Here is a 12,882-nt window from a genome sequence, read left to right as displayed (position 1 = left end):
AAAGAGAGACAAGCAATCACAAACACGATGTTTATAGTGGTTCGGAGCTAACCCTTGCTCCTACGTCCACTCCCCAAGTCTCACTTGGGAATTCACTATAACCCCTTGGATTACAGCCGGTTGTTTTCCAAGCTCACAACCAAACTTGTTGTTTTACGAGCTCACAACGAACTCGGTCGGTTTTTCCAGGCTCACCGACTAGAACCAACCCCGATTGTTTTTCCGGGATCACAATCGAACCCTTACACGTTGGTTTTACACTCGGCTCACCAACCAACCTCTACACCCTTGATTCAATCCCCCGATTGAATCAAGCAAAGACAATATGGAAAGAATAAGAAACAAACAGAAAAACTGAGCTTCTTAAAAAGCAGATTTGCTACAATATAAACTAGAGAGAAGTTAAGAGCCCTCAAACACTTTTGCGTTGGAGTAGAATAGGGCTTCTTGAACTTTGAGTCTCCTCTGGAACATCTGATCGACTTGAATGCAGGAGGAGACTTCTTTCAATGCTGGGAAGAGGTTGTTGGATGGAGTTAATGGCGCTCTTCCTTCTTTTTCGTTGAAAGCAAGTTTGCAGAGAATAAATGCTTGATCTCTTTGAATGGAATGGTAGTTCTCTGCCTTGCTACAGTCCTCTGTGGCTATTTAAGCCATCCCCCACGGAAACTAGCCGTTAGACACCTTTTTCTGCCCGTTCTGCACACTCTGCACAACCTGACAATGTGTCCGTTGGGGTCGGAGTCGACTCGCGCGATCAGGAGTCGACTCGGCTGTAGCGGGAGTCGACTCATGCTTTTCTGGAGTCGACTCGGCAACTGTTCCGGATTTGAATTAAAGTAGCTTCTTCGACTGAGAGTCGACTCGTCTTGACCCGGAGTCGACTCGCCAACTTTTGGAGCTGACTTGACATTTTCGGAGTCGGCTCCTCCCATGAAATCCGTAGATCAACTTTTCAATTTGGTCCGCTCGAGTCGACTCGACAGTCCTGGGAGTCGACTCGGCGCTCAGAGCCCGAACTCCCGATCTTCTGTCTTTTGGCTCGTCCAGTCTTGGAGTCGACTCGAATTTCCCCGGAGTCGACTCGGCTCTCAGTTTCCGAAACATAGCCTTCTGCCTTTTTGGTGTAGCGCTGCGAGTCGACTCGAGCTGTCAGGGAGTCGACTCGGCTCTCAGAGACAGTAAATCGGTCTTCTGTCTTTTTGGGGTCGCGCTGTCTCGGAGTCGACTCGCGTATTGTGGGAGTCGATTCGAATCTCAGAGTCCGAAAACTCCTCTCTGACTTTTTGCCTTGTGTACCACTGAGAGTCGACTCTCGCTTTCTTTGGAGTCGACCTGTCAACCATCGGAGTCGACTCGCGTTCCACAGGAGTCGACTCGAATCTCAGGGTCGAAAATCGCTCTCTGACTTTTCTGTCTGTAACTCCTTGGAGTCGACTCATACTACTCCGGAGTCGACTCGGTAAACATCGGAGTCGACTCGCGCACTTTAGGAGTCGACTCGCTGACAGGTTTTGAGTTGATGCTTTCTGCTCGTCTGTCTGTTCTCAGTCGGAGTCGACTCGTAATGATCCGGAGTCGACTCGAGCCCGTGCCAGTGATTCTGATACGCTTGGAGTCGACTCGTAATACTCTGGAGTCGACTCGAGTCTCAGACTTTGGTTCAAACTGACTTCTTAACTTATCCAAAATATTATGAACCAAGTCTAGAAACACTTTAGACAAGATTTTCACTGAAACACTCAATTGAATTCATTAGTAAACAAGAAATATACTCAGATGCTTTGAGCTCATCAAAATCAAATAGGGTTATGATCAATCACTCCACATATATATATATATATATATGTATGTATGTATGTATGTATGTATATATATATACATACATACATATATATATATATATATATACATACATACATACATACATACATTCATATATATATATATACATATATATATATATATATATATATATATATATATATACATACATACATACATACATACATATATATATATATATATGTATGTATGTACATACATACATATATATATATATACATACATACATACATACATACATACATATATATATATATTGTTGGGGGAAAAAACCCCAAGTCATACCGCCACGGAGGCGCTCGGCCAAAAAGCGCCGACCGGAAAGGCGCTCGGCCAAAGAGTGCCGACCAGAGAGCACCAACTAGAGGGGTGCTCGGCTAGAGAGCGCCGATCCGAAAAGATGCCCGGCCCAAGAGTGCCGACCAGAGGGAGCGCCAAGAGGCGCTCGGACCAACCAACACAGCCAAGTAGGGATGCTCGGCTAGAAAGAGCCGACCAGAGGACGCCGACCAGAAAAGCGCTCGATTAGAGGGCGCTGACCAGAGAGGAAAGAGCGCGAAATAAAGGCGCTCGGCTAGAAGGCGCTCGACCAAAGGGCGCCGACCAGAAGCATTAGAAGCGACCCCGCCACCGGGCGCCCCATTGGGCGACCAGCTCGGCTCGGCACCCCTGCTGAGCCGATTGCCTTGACCAAATGTTCAACTCCTGCCTAACCCCCTGAGGGACCTGACAACTCCACTACAACCTGCCGCTATCTCCAAGCTATCAAGGCATAAGATCTCCGCAGGTATTTGGCACGACCTGCCATTAATGCATGAGACCCCCTCAAGTCTCCGATGCACTTAGTCATTTAATAAACATGGCTCAAGACGATCTCCGGATCACTGAACCATCAAAGCGTATGGCTCTCCCTGACCGCCGGTTCACTCGGTAATAAATGCACTTACCATCCATGGACCCCGGGCCTACCACGGCCGGCGGTTCAACCACTCCAACAGGTCCGATCGACCGTGACAACTCCCTGGTTCCGGTCTGATTCGGCCTTATTTTCCACTACGCCATTAATGGGCCAAATCGTGCCCAATTATTACAAAAGAGAACAAACTCCCTGTCACCTCCCGGGCAACATAAAATCCTTCTATAAAAGGGAGCCTGGGAGGAAAGAAGGGGGGGACCGGAACACAAGTAAACAGCACAGACACAATTGAGCACAATATTCTCTTCATCTTCTCCACATATCTCTTCCTTGCTCTCTCCACATATTTGCCCCCTCTGACTTAAGCATCGGAGGGCCGGCGTCGGGGAGCCCGGCCACCGGCTTTTTTGCAGGACAGGACAGGACGCACTCTCCCTCACTCGTTCACCCTCCAGGAGGACGCGGCCGGTCGGCGCACCGCCGTCCGCCCTCCCTGCGGCGGAGCTCCTCCTCCCCTGGCTCCGTGGCGGCCCCCGGGTCCAATTTCCAGCAACAGTTGGTGCTAGAGGAAGGGCCCGAGTCGCTGCCATGAAGCTATGAAGCAAAGGGGCTTCCAACGCCTCTCGACGTCCTCCACCCAGTCCTGAACATTCTGTCCAAAACTCACCACCTCCGGCCGAGTCAGCACCTCAAGTTCGGCCGGAGCAGTTTGATGCCCTGGTGCGACAGGTGCAGGCCTTAGCCACCGTTGTCCAAAACCTGCAACCCAGGGGCATCCCAACGGCATCACCTCCTCCGGCTCCAGTTCAACCGGAGCCTCCCACAAGCGGACTTCCCCTTCGAGGTCAGGACTCTCAAGTCCAGGCCTCCCTCTGGAGAGAGCACCCAGTCAGAGGCCACGGAGGCTGGCCACAACCTTCAGAAGCTGAGTCGGTTCCGGGGCAACCTGCATCCGAACGAACCGCTGCAGCGATCCTCCAGAATGACGAACTCGACAGGAAGGTCGAGAAGCTGGAGCGCCAGATCCAGGCACTCCACGGGAGAAAATCAGGACGTGACGGCGACTTCGAGTTCACTACGAAGTCACCCTTCTCCCCGGAGATCGAAGATGAACCGGTTCCGCTACGGTTCAAGATGCCCCAGGTGGAGCCTTACAACGGCAAGGCTGATCCCCTTGACCACCTGGAAAGCTACCGGGTCTTAATGGCCCTACAAGGAGCCTCGGAGGCCATGATGTGCAAGGCTTTTCCGGCGACACTCCGAGGACCAGCCCGACTGTAGTTTACCGGGCTGAAGCCGAATACTGTCTCCTCCTTTGAGCAGCTCGGCAGACAGTTTGCTGGCAATTTTGCCGCCAGCCAGCCCCAGCGGCGGACATCCGACTCCCTCCTTGATGTCAAACAAAAGGAGGGAGAATCCTTCAAGGAGTATTTGGACCGGTTCACCGCCGCAACATGGGAGGTCCGGGAGCTTGACCAGTCAATCGCAATGTCAGCACTGAAGACTGGAGCCCGGTCCTACAAGTTCCTCTTCTCGATCGAAAAGAATTTCCCTGCGGACCTCCCCGAAATGCTCGCCCGGGCGCGGAAGTACGCCAAGGCTGAGGAAGCCGTGGCCGTTAGGCGGGGCGGGACCGAGCAGAACCCCAGGAAGAGACGCCGCGAGGAGCGCGGCCAGCCCAGAAGCCCGTCTCCGCGACGAGCCAAGAATCCGCCCTGCCCGAAGAGTCCACCCCGATTGAGGGGACCGCCACAGCAGAGGTCACCACTCCGTCCGAAGTTCCAACTGCGGGCCCATGCACCCGAGGAGAGGTATGAAAAATACACTCCCCTCAATGCTCCTCGGGCTGAAATCCTCATGGAGATCGAGGGTCGGGATCGCATCCGGCTCCCACCTCCGAAACAAGATACCAGAATCCGTCGTGATTCCCGAAAGTATTGCCGTTTCTACCGGGATCACGGCCATGATACTGAGGATTGTTATCAGCTCCGAAACGAGATCGAAGCACTCATCCGCCGAGGGGTGCTCGATCGGTTTGTGCAAGGCCGGCGTGAAGAGAAGAAGCCAGCCGAAGGAGCCACACGGCCTGAAGGTTCAAATGCCAACAGGCCCATCGCCGGCGTCATCAACACCATCCAAGGCGGGGCCTCGGTTGGAGAAACTTCAGGGAAAGGAATCTCCTCAAAGCGCCTGCGCGCCTCTGAAGCCATCTCCTTTTCAGATGATGATCTAGAGGGAGTCGAAACTCCCCATGATGATGCCATGGTCATCTCCATGATCATAAACAAATTTGATATAAAGCGCATCTTGGTCGATAATGGAAGCTCGGCGAATGTTTTGTATTATGGTGCCTATTTTAAAATGGGGATGACCAAAGAACAGCTACGGAGGATGAATGCTCCGTTAGTTGGATTTACTGGGGATTCAGTCCCAGTAGAGGGCGAGATTGACCTTCTGGTCACAGCTGGGCTCGCCCCCGTGAAAGTACCGTGGGGATGAGCTTCCTCGTGATACGCCTTCCCTCAGTCTACAATGCCATCCTCGGAAGGCCAGGCCTCAACGCCCTCCGAGCAGTGGTCTCAACTCACCACTTGCTCATGCGGTTCCCCACCGGCCAGGAAGTCGGCGAAGTTCGAGGAGATCAAATGGTGGCAAGGCGATGCTACCTGGCGACCCACGAGGCAAAGCGACCAGCCGAGGTGCCTGTCCCAGCGACCGACCAGCCCTCGACTAAGATTCTGGAGGCACGGGTCAACCCTCAGAAAGAGCGGGTAGAGCCTGGTGAGTTATTAATTCAAGTTCCTTTACGAGAGATCTCTCCCGGGCTAACCGTGCAGATCGGCTCTGGCCTCAACGAGCATGAGAGGGGTCGCCTCGTCAATTTTCTACAAGACAACATGGATGTCTTCGCATGGTCGCCTGCAGACATGTCAGGGATAGACCCGGAGATCATGGTCCACCGGCTCCAAGTGAAGCCAACCAGCAAGCCCGTGCGACAAAAGAAACGAGGCGCTGCCCCTGAACGACAGCGAGCAGCAGCCGAGGAGGTCGGCAAGCTCCTTGAAGCTGGCTTCATCTGGGAGATATCCTACCCGGAATGGCTCGCCAACGTGGTCCTCGTCAAGAAAGCCAGCGGGAAGTGGCGCATGTGCGTGGACTACACCGACCTGAACAAAGCCTGCCCAAAGGACAGCTTCCCACTCCCCAGCATCGACCAGCTCGTGAACTCCACCTCAGGTCACGAGCTGCTGGCATTTATGGACGCCTTTTCCGGATATAACCAGATCCGCATGGCGCCAGAAGATGAGGAAAAGACAGCCTTCATCACCGACGGGGGAACTTACTGCTACAAAGTGATGCCGTTCGGTTTAAAAAATGCCGGGGCAACTTATCAAAGGCTGGTCAGCCGGATCTTCAAAGACCAGATAGGCCGGAACATGGAGGTCTATGTTGATGATATGCTGGTGAAAAACAAGGTGGCACAAGACCATATAGCCGACCTCAATGAAGCCTTCTCCACACTCCGAAAGTACCAGATGAAGCTCAATCCAGCCAAATGCGCATTCGGAGTCACCTCCGGCAAATTCCTCGGCTTCATTATTACACAACGGGGAATCGAGGCCAACCCCGAAAAGATCCGAGCCCTCCAAGAGATGACGCCTCCCAGGACGGTCAAGGAGGTACAACGGCTCACAGGCCGAGTGGCAGCCCTTGGGAGATTCATCTCCTGCTCGGCCGAGCGCTGCCTTCCATTCTTTACAGCCCTCAAGAAGCCGAAGAACTTTTTGTGGTCGGACGAGTGCCAGCAATCTTTTGAGGAGCTCAAGCATCTACTGGCTTCCCCTTCCCTGCTCACAAATCCTCAACAGGGAGAGCTGCTTTATCTATATCTAGCCGTCTCCCCTGTAGCAGTAAGCTCGGTCCTGGTCCGAGAGGAGGGTAAACTTCAAAAGCCAGTATATTACACCAGCCGGGTCTTGAGGGACGCCGAGACCCGATACTCCAAGCTGGAGAAGACTGTCTATGCTCTGGTCATCTCAGCTCGGAGGCTCCGACCCTACTTCCAAGCTCATACAGTGGCTGTACTGACCGACCAGCCGGTCAAGCAAATCCTGCAAAGATCAGATTGTGCGGGCCGGATCACTAAATGGGCCGTCGAGCTCGGGGAATTCGACCTTGAGTACCGACCCAGACCGGCGATCAAAGCACAAGCGCTCGCAGACTTTATAGTCGAGTGCACCATACCGGACGAGGCCGAGCCCGAACCTGAGCCACCAATGGTTCTGACCCCGAGTTTGACATGGACTCTGCATGTCGATGGCTCTTCAAACTCGGGGGGTAGCGGAGCGGGACTTATCCTCACCAGCCCGGAGGGGGTGGTCGCTGAGCAAGCCTTGCGCCTCGAGTTTCCTGCTTCCAATAATATGGCGGAGTACGAAGCGCTTGTCGCCGGGCTCAAGCTAGCCAAAGAGCTAGGAGTAAAGGACTTGAAGGCCTTCAGTGATTCTCAGCTCGTCGTCAACCAAATTATGGGCGATTTTGAAGCCAGAGACCCGACCATGCAGAAGTATCTTCAGAAGGTACGGAATCTCGCCTCGACCCTGGACTCTTTTTACATTCAACATGTTATCAGGTCGGAGAATCTCAGGGCCGACCAGCTATCAAAGCTGGCGTCCTCTCGCATGAGCGAGCTTCCCAAGGAGGCAATACTGGAGTACCTCCAAAAGCCCAGTACAGACGAGCCAGAGCAGACCCTCTGCACTGAGTTCGAGCCGAGCTGGAGGGATGAGCTCATCAGCTATCTGCAAGATGAAGTCCTTCCCACTGATGAACAAGAAGCTCGCCGAATAAAGCGCTCCGCCACCCGGTACATACTATACGAGGGAAAGCTCTATCGGAGATCTTTCACATCTCCCCTCCTCAGATGCCTTCGCCCAACGGAGGCTGATTACGCCATGCGCGAGGTCCATGAAGGAATTTGTGGAAATCATCTGGGAGGGCGAGCATTGGCCCATAAAATTCTGCGCCAAGGATATTATTGGCCGACACTCCAGAAGGATGCTATGGACTTTGTCCAAAGATGTGACCGGTGCCAGAGGAACGCCAATGTCCAACGCCGGCCCTCGGCTCCCTTAACTTCAATCAGCTCCCCTTGGCCTTTTGCCCAGTGGGGAATTGACATCCTAGGGCCATTTCCACTGGCCACTGGGCAAAGGAAGTTCCTGGTCGTCTCCATCGACTATTTCACAAAATGGGTGGAAGCCGAGCCCCTTGCCCGGATCACCGAGCAGAAGATGCGGGATTTTGTTTGGAAGTCCATAATCTGCAGATTCGGGCTTCCCCGCATCCTCATCTCTGACAACGGTCGCCAGTTTGACAACATTCACTTCAGAGAATTCTGCTCCGAGCTTGGCATTGACCACCGCTTCACCTCGGTCGCGCACCCTCAGACAAACGGAGAAACCGAGGTAACTAACCGTACTATCTTGCAGGGTCTCAAAGCCAGGCTCGACAAATCCAAAGGACAATGGGTCGAAGACCTATACAATGTCCTGTGGGCTTACCGGACCACGTTCCGCGTCTCCACCGGCGAGACTCCCTTTAACCTGACATACGGGACGGAGGCTGTCATCCCACTGAAGATTGGGATTCCTTCTCCGAGAGTCGAGCATCACGACGCCAGCTCCAACTCTTTGCAGCTCAGAAGCAACCTTGACCTAGTCGAGGAAACGAGGGAGGCCGCCCGAGTTCGTATGGCGAGGTTTATTTCTCCTCCCCTGACCACGGTTGGGATGCCCCGATATCTCGGGATGATAGAGTACCCACGTGGACTCCCTGAAGACGGTTCGTGAGTTCGTGATGCGCTCTCCATCGGCCAACGAGCTCGGCTCGTTCTCCTACCCTGACCACGGTCAGGATGCCCTGCCACAACGGGATGCCCCGATCCGTCGGGATGGCTCGAGACGTCGAGATACGGTCTTAAGTGACCGACGAGCTCAGCTCATCCTCCATCGACTTCCACCGACGAGCTCGGCTCGTGCTCCATCGGCCAATGAGCTCGGCTCGTTCTCCTACCCTGACCATGGTCAGGATGCCCCGAGACGTCGGGATGCCCCGATCCGTCGGGATGCCCTGAGACGTCAGGATGCCCCAATATATTGGGATGCCCTGCCACAACGGGATGCCCCGATCCGTCGGGATGGCTCGAGACGTCGAGATACGGTCTTAAGTGACCGACGAGCTCGGCTCGTCCTCCATCGACATCCACCGACGAGCTCGGCTCGTGCTCCATCGACTTCCACCGACGAGCTCGGCTCGTTCTCCTACCCTGACCACGGTCGGGATGCCCCGAGACGTCGGGATGCCCCGATCCGTCGGGATGCCTCGAGACGTTGGGATGCCCCGGCTATAGGGATGCTCGAGACGTCGAGATATGAGTTGCGGTCCTCTCTGACCAGACGAGCTCGGCTCGTTCTCCATCGACTTCCACCGACGAGCTCGGCTCGTGCTCCACCGGCCAACGAGCTCGGCTCGTTCTCCTACCCTGACCACGGTCAGGATGCCCCGAGACGTCGGGATGCCCCGATCCGTCGGGATGGCTCGAAACGTCGAGATACGGTCTTAAGTGACCGACAAGCTCGGCTCGTCCTCCATCGACTTCCACCGACGAGCTCGGCTCGTGCTCCATCGGCCAACGAGCTCGGCTCGTTCTCCTACCCCGACCTCGGCCGGGATGCCTCGAGACGTCGAGATGCCCCGATTCTTCAGGATGCCCCGATACGTTGGGATGCGGTCTTCACTGACCAAGACGAGCTCGGCTCGTTCTCCACCGGCTTCAACCAACAAGCTCGGCTCGTTCTCCATCACCGGATTTCTCTGCCGACGTCCTTAAAGAACGGACCCCGAGCAGAGGAGCGTCTTCAGTCGCCTCGGCGCAAGGACGCACACGGTACAAGGTACCCATTTATTTAATATTTTTACATTATCTTATCTATTCTTGGATCTCTGCCGACGTCCTTAAAGAGCAGACCCCGAGCAGAGGAAGCGTCTTCAGTCGCCTCGGCGCAAGGACGCACACGGTACAAGGTACCCATTTATTTAATGTTTTTACATTATCTTATCTATTCTTGGATCTCTGCCGACGTCCTCAAAAAACGGACCCCGAGCAGAGGAGCGTCTTCAGTCGCCTCGGCGCAAGGACGCACACGGTACAAGGTACCCATTTACTTAATGTTTCTACATTATCTGTTTTGAATTTCTCTGCCGACGTCCTCAAAGAGTGGACTCCGAGCAGAATGTTTTAATCGCCTCGGCGTGAAACACTCACGATACCAACAAACTTGGTATAAACAGCCTGTTGAATCCCTGTCACGAGCTGACGAGCATTCGACCCATTCGTTGGAAAAAAATCCGGTTCGCCCCGGCAACCCGAGGCTCGGATTCGAAGTTCACTACGCTAAAAAATCTGTCCTAGCGGCCGCCCCAGGGCTTGGCCGAATTCTGGACTAGGCTCGGAAAAATTCTCCGAGCCCGAATCCCCTTGGTATAAGCATAAGCGTCGCTATACCACTGGTCGAAGGACCGAGCAATGGAGCTCGGCTAGCCAAACCTAAAATCAAACCCTGTGGCGGGTAAAGCTGAGGCCCTAGAGCCCATATCCTCGGAACCTAAAATGGATCCGAGCAGAGAAACTTGGACTATAACAGACGAGTTTCCAAAAAAGTATATTCATTTCAAAAAGCCGTAGGCTGAGTACAAAAATTCGGATTCGGCCCCTACAAGTATGGGGGGCCATCCCGACTTTACAAAATAACAAAAATTACATCAAGGCTCGAGCTCGACCACTTCGGCTTCGGCAGTATCGGGAGCGGTAGGCTCAGCAGTCGGGGCTTCAGTAGCCTCGGCAGCAATGGGAGTAGCTTCAGGGGCGGCTTCGGTCGCCTCGGCCGGACCTCCCTGGTCGGCCCCCGGAGTTTCTGCCTCCGCCTCCGGCCTCTCGACCCCTGCTCCCGGTTGGAGCAGGTTTACATCGAAATCCGGTAGAAGCCACCGCAGTTGGTTGCGGAAGTCCCGGAAGCCCTGAATTAGCCCGTTCACGCCCTCCTCTGCTAGGAGGTCGTGAAACTCTTCCGACTCGCGGAAGAGCCTCACCGCGTTCTGGGCTTGCTCCCGAGCCTCGAGCTCCCGAGCCTCGTGGTATGCGGCCTTCCGCTCGAGGATTTTTATTTCCCGCTCGAGCTCTAAGTGTCGGAGGCGGGCATTCCCCACCTCCTGCTCGCGGGAGGCCAACGCCAGCTCGACTGCGGCCAAACGAGCCTCGGCGGCGCGCACTTCGGACCTTGTTAGTGTGTGCGCGCCCTTCTCTTCATCGAGCTCGGCGGTCAGAGCTCGAATTCTTTCCTCGGATGCTCCAATTCTCTCTTGGAGCACCTGACGTTCGGCCTCGGAGGCCTGGTACCTCGCCTCGGCGGCTAGGTACCTCGCCTGGGCCTCCTCGTAACCGCGCTGGCACCTCCGGGCCCGCTCCCGGTAGTCTTGGACTATGTGCATCAGCATTTCCGTCTCGTGCAAGTGCTGTAAAAGAGACGAAAAGAAAAACATAAGGCGTTGCGAGTAAAAATTTTTTACAAATTACACAGATGAAAAATTTTACTTACCCGGACGGCGTTGCAGCGGGTAGCGTCCATGAATGCATTGTAGCTCATGGACTGTATCGTGGCCCGGTCGGCCGGGAGCAGCGCGACCCGAAATACTTCGCGCGCCACTCGAGGGTTTTCGAGGGCTGAATCGCCCTCGAATACCGACCAGGTGAGCGCAAGAGGCACTCGCTCCCCCGAGCCTGATGGGCCCGGAAGGCCAGCATCGGCTGGCCTCGGCGAAGCCGACCCCGAGGCTCCCTGACTGCTCCCCGGCTCGGAGCTAGGGGGCTGGGGTCGGACAAGCGGCCGATCTGACTGCCGCACGACTGAGGCGGGGCGCGCAAGCGCGGGACCCGCAGGACTCCTCCCCTGGTCGGCAACTGGAGCGTCCTGCCGACCAGGAACTTGTGCCAGGGGCACCGGGCATGGGAGCACTGCTGAAGCTCCCCGGGAGCCCGAGCCCCTGGAATCCGCGCCCTCCCTCTGACCAGCATCGGGGTGCGCGAGGCGAGAAGGCCCCGCCTCGGAATGCGCAGGGCGAGAAGGACCCGCCTCGGCCACTGCTGTCGCCGGGGTCGCTGAGGTCGCCGAGACCTTCTGCTTCTTCCTCGGCTCGGTGGGCTCGCCCGAGAGCTCGGCTGCCCTCTTCTGGAAGCGGGCGTAGAGGACTTCGCTTTTAGTCACCATTTTTGCGATATCTGCAAAGGCGAACAGGATTAGAACATTAGAACAGTAAGGAAATAAAAAGAGACTAACTATCCTTACCGTGGGGACGTGCCGAGCTCAGGCCCACGTTCACCAGAGCGTCCTCACATATGAGGCCATTCAGCAAAATGCCGTCCTCAAGGCCGCGGATGGTGTCGATGATCCCCTGCTCACGTGGAGAAAGCTGGGGGGGTTTGTTGATGGACCTGAGCTGGGCCGGCCCCCACCTGGGGTCAAACCCCCAGGACCGTTCAGAACCTAGGAAGAAGAATTTCTTCTTCCAGTCATGAATGGACGAGGGGGCACCATGAAAGAGTGGCCGACCCGCCCGAAGGGCGATGTAGAGCCACTCACCGTCTCCCGGATTCGACTTAAAAATAAAAAGTCGCCGGAAAACGTTGACAGAGGTCGGAATCCCATGCAGTAAGCACAGTGACAGGAAACCGATCACTGTCCTCCAGGCATTCGGAGCGAGTTGCGCCGGAACCAGCCGGCATACCATCAGCAACTCATTCACGAAGCCGTGAAGAGGAAATCGGAGACCGACCCAGAGTGACTCTAGGTACACTCCAATCCGGCCTACCGGAGGATCGGTTACCCGATCTCCACGCCTGGCGGGTTCCAAACAAAACCCGTGAAGAGGGAAAAACCACTCTTCGGTCATTTCGACCTCCAGGACGCTCATGGTAGATACAACCTCACTGGGAAGAGAACCCATTGAGAGAGAGAGATTAAAAAGAAAAAGGGGGACCTGAGGAAGATGTCGGAGAAAAGAAC

The sequence above is a fragment of the Phoenix dactylifera genome, chromosome 3, assembly GCF_051530095.1.
Source record: "Phoenix dactylifera cultivar Ajwa chromosome 3, Ajwa_hap1_PhDact_Kaust_v1.1, whole genome shotgun sequence".
In the NCBI taxonomy this organism is placed as follows: domain Eukaryota; kingdom Viridiplantae; phylum Streptophyta; class Magnoliopsida; order Arecales; family Arecaceae; genus Phoenix; species Phoenix dactylifera.
This window is presented reverse-complemented; position numbering follows the sequence as displayed.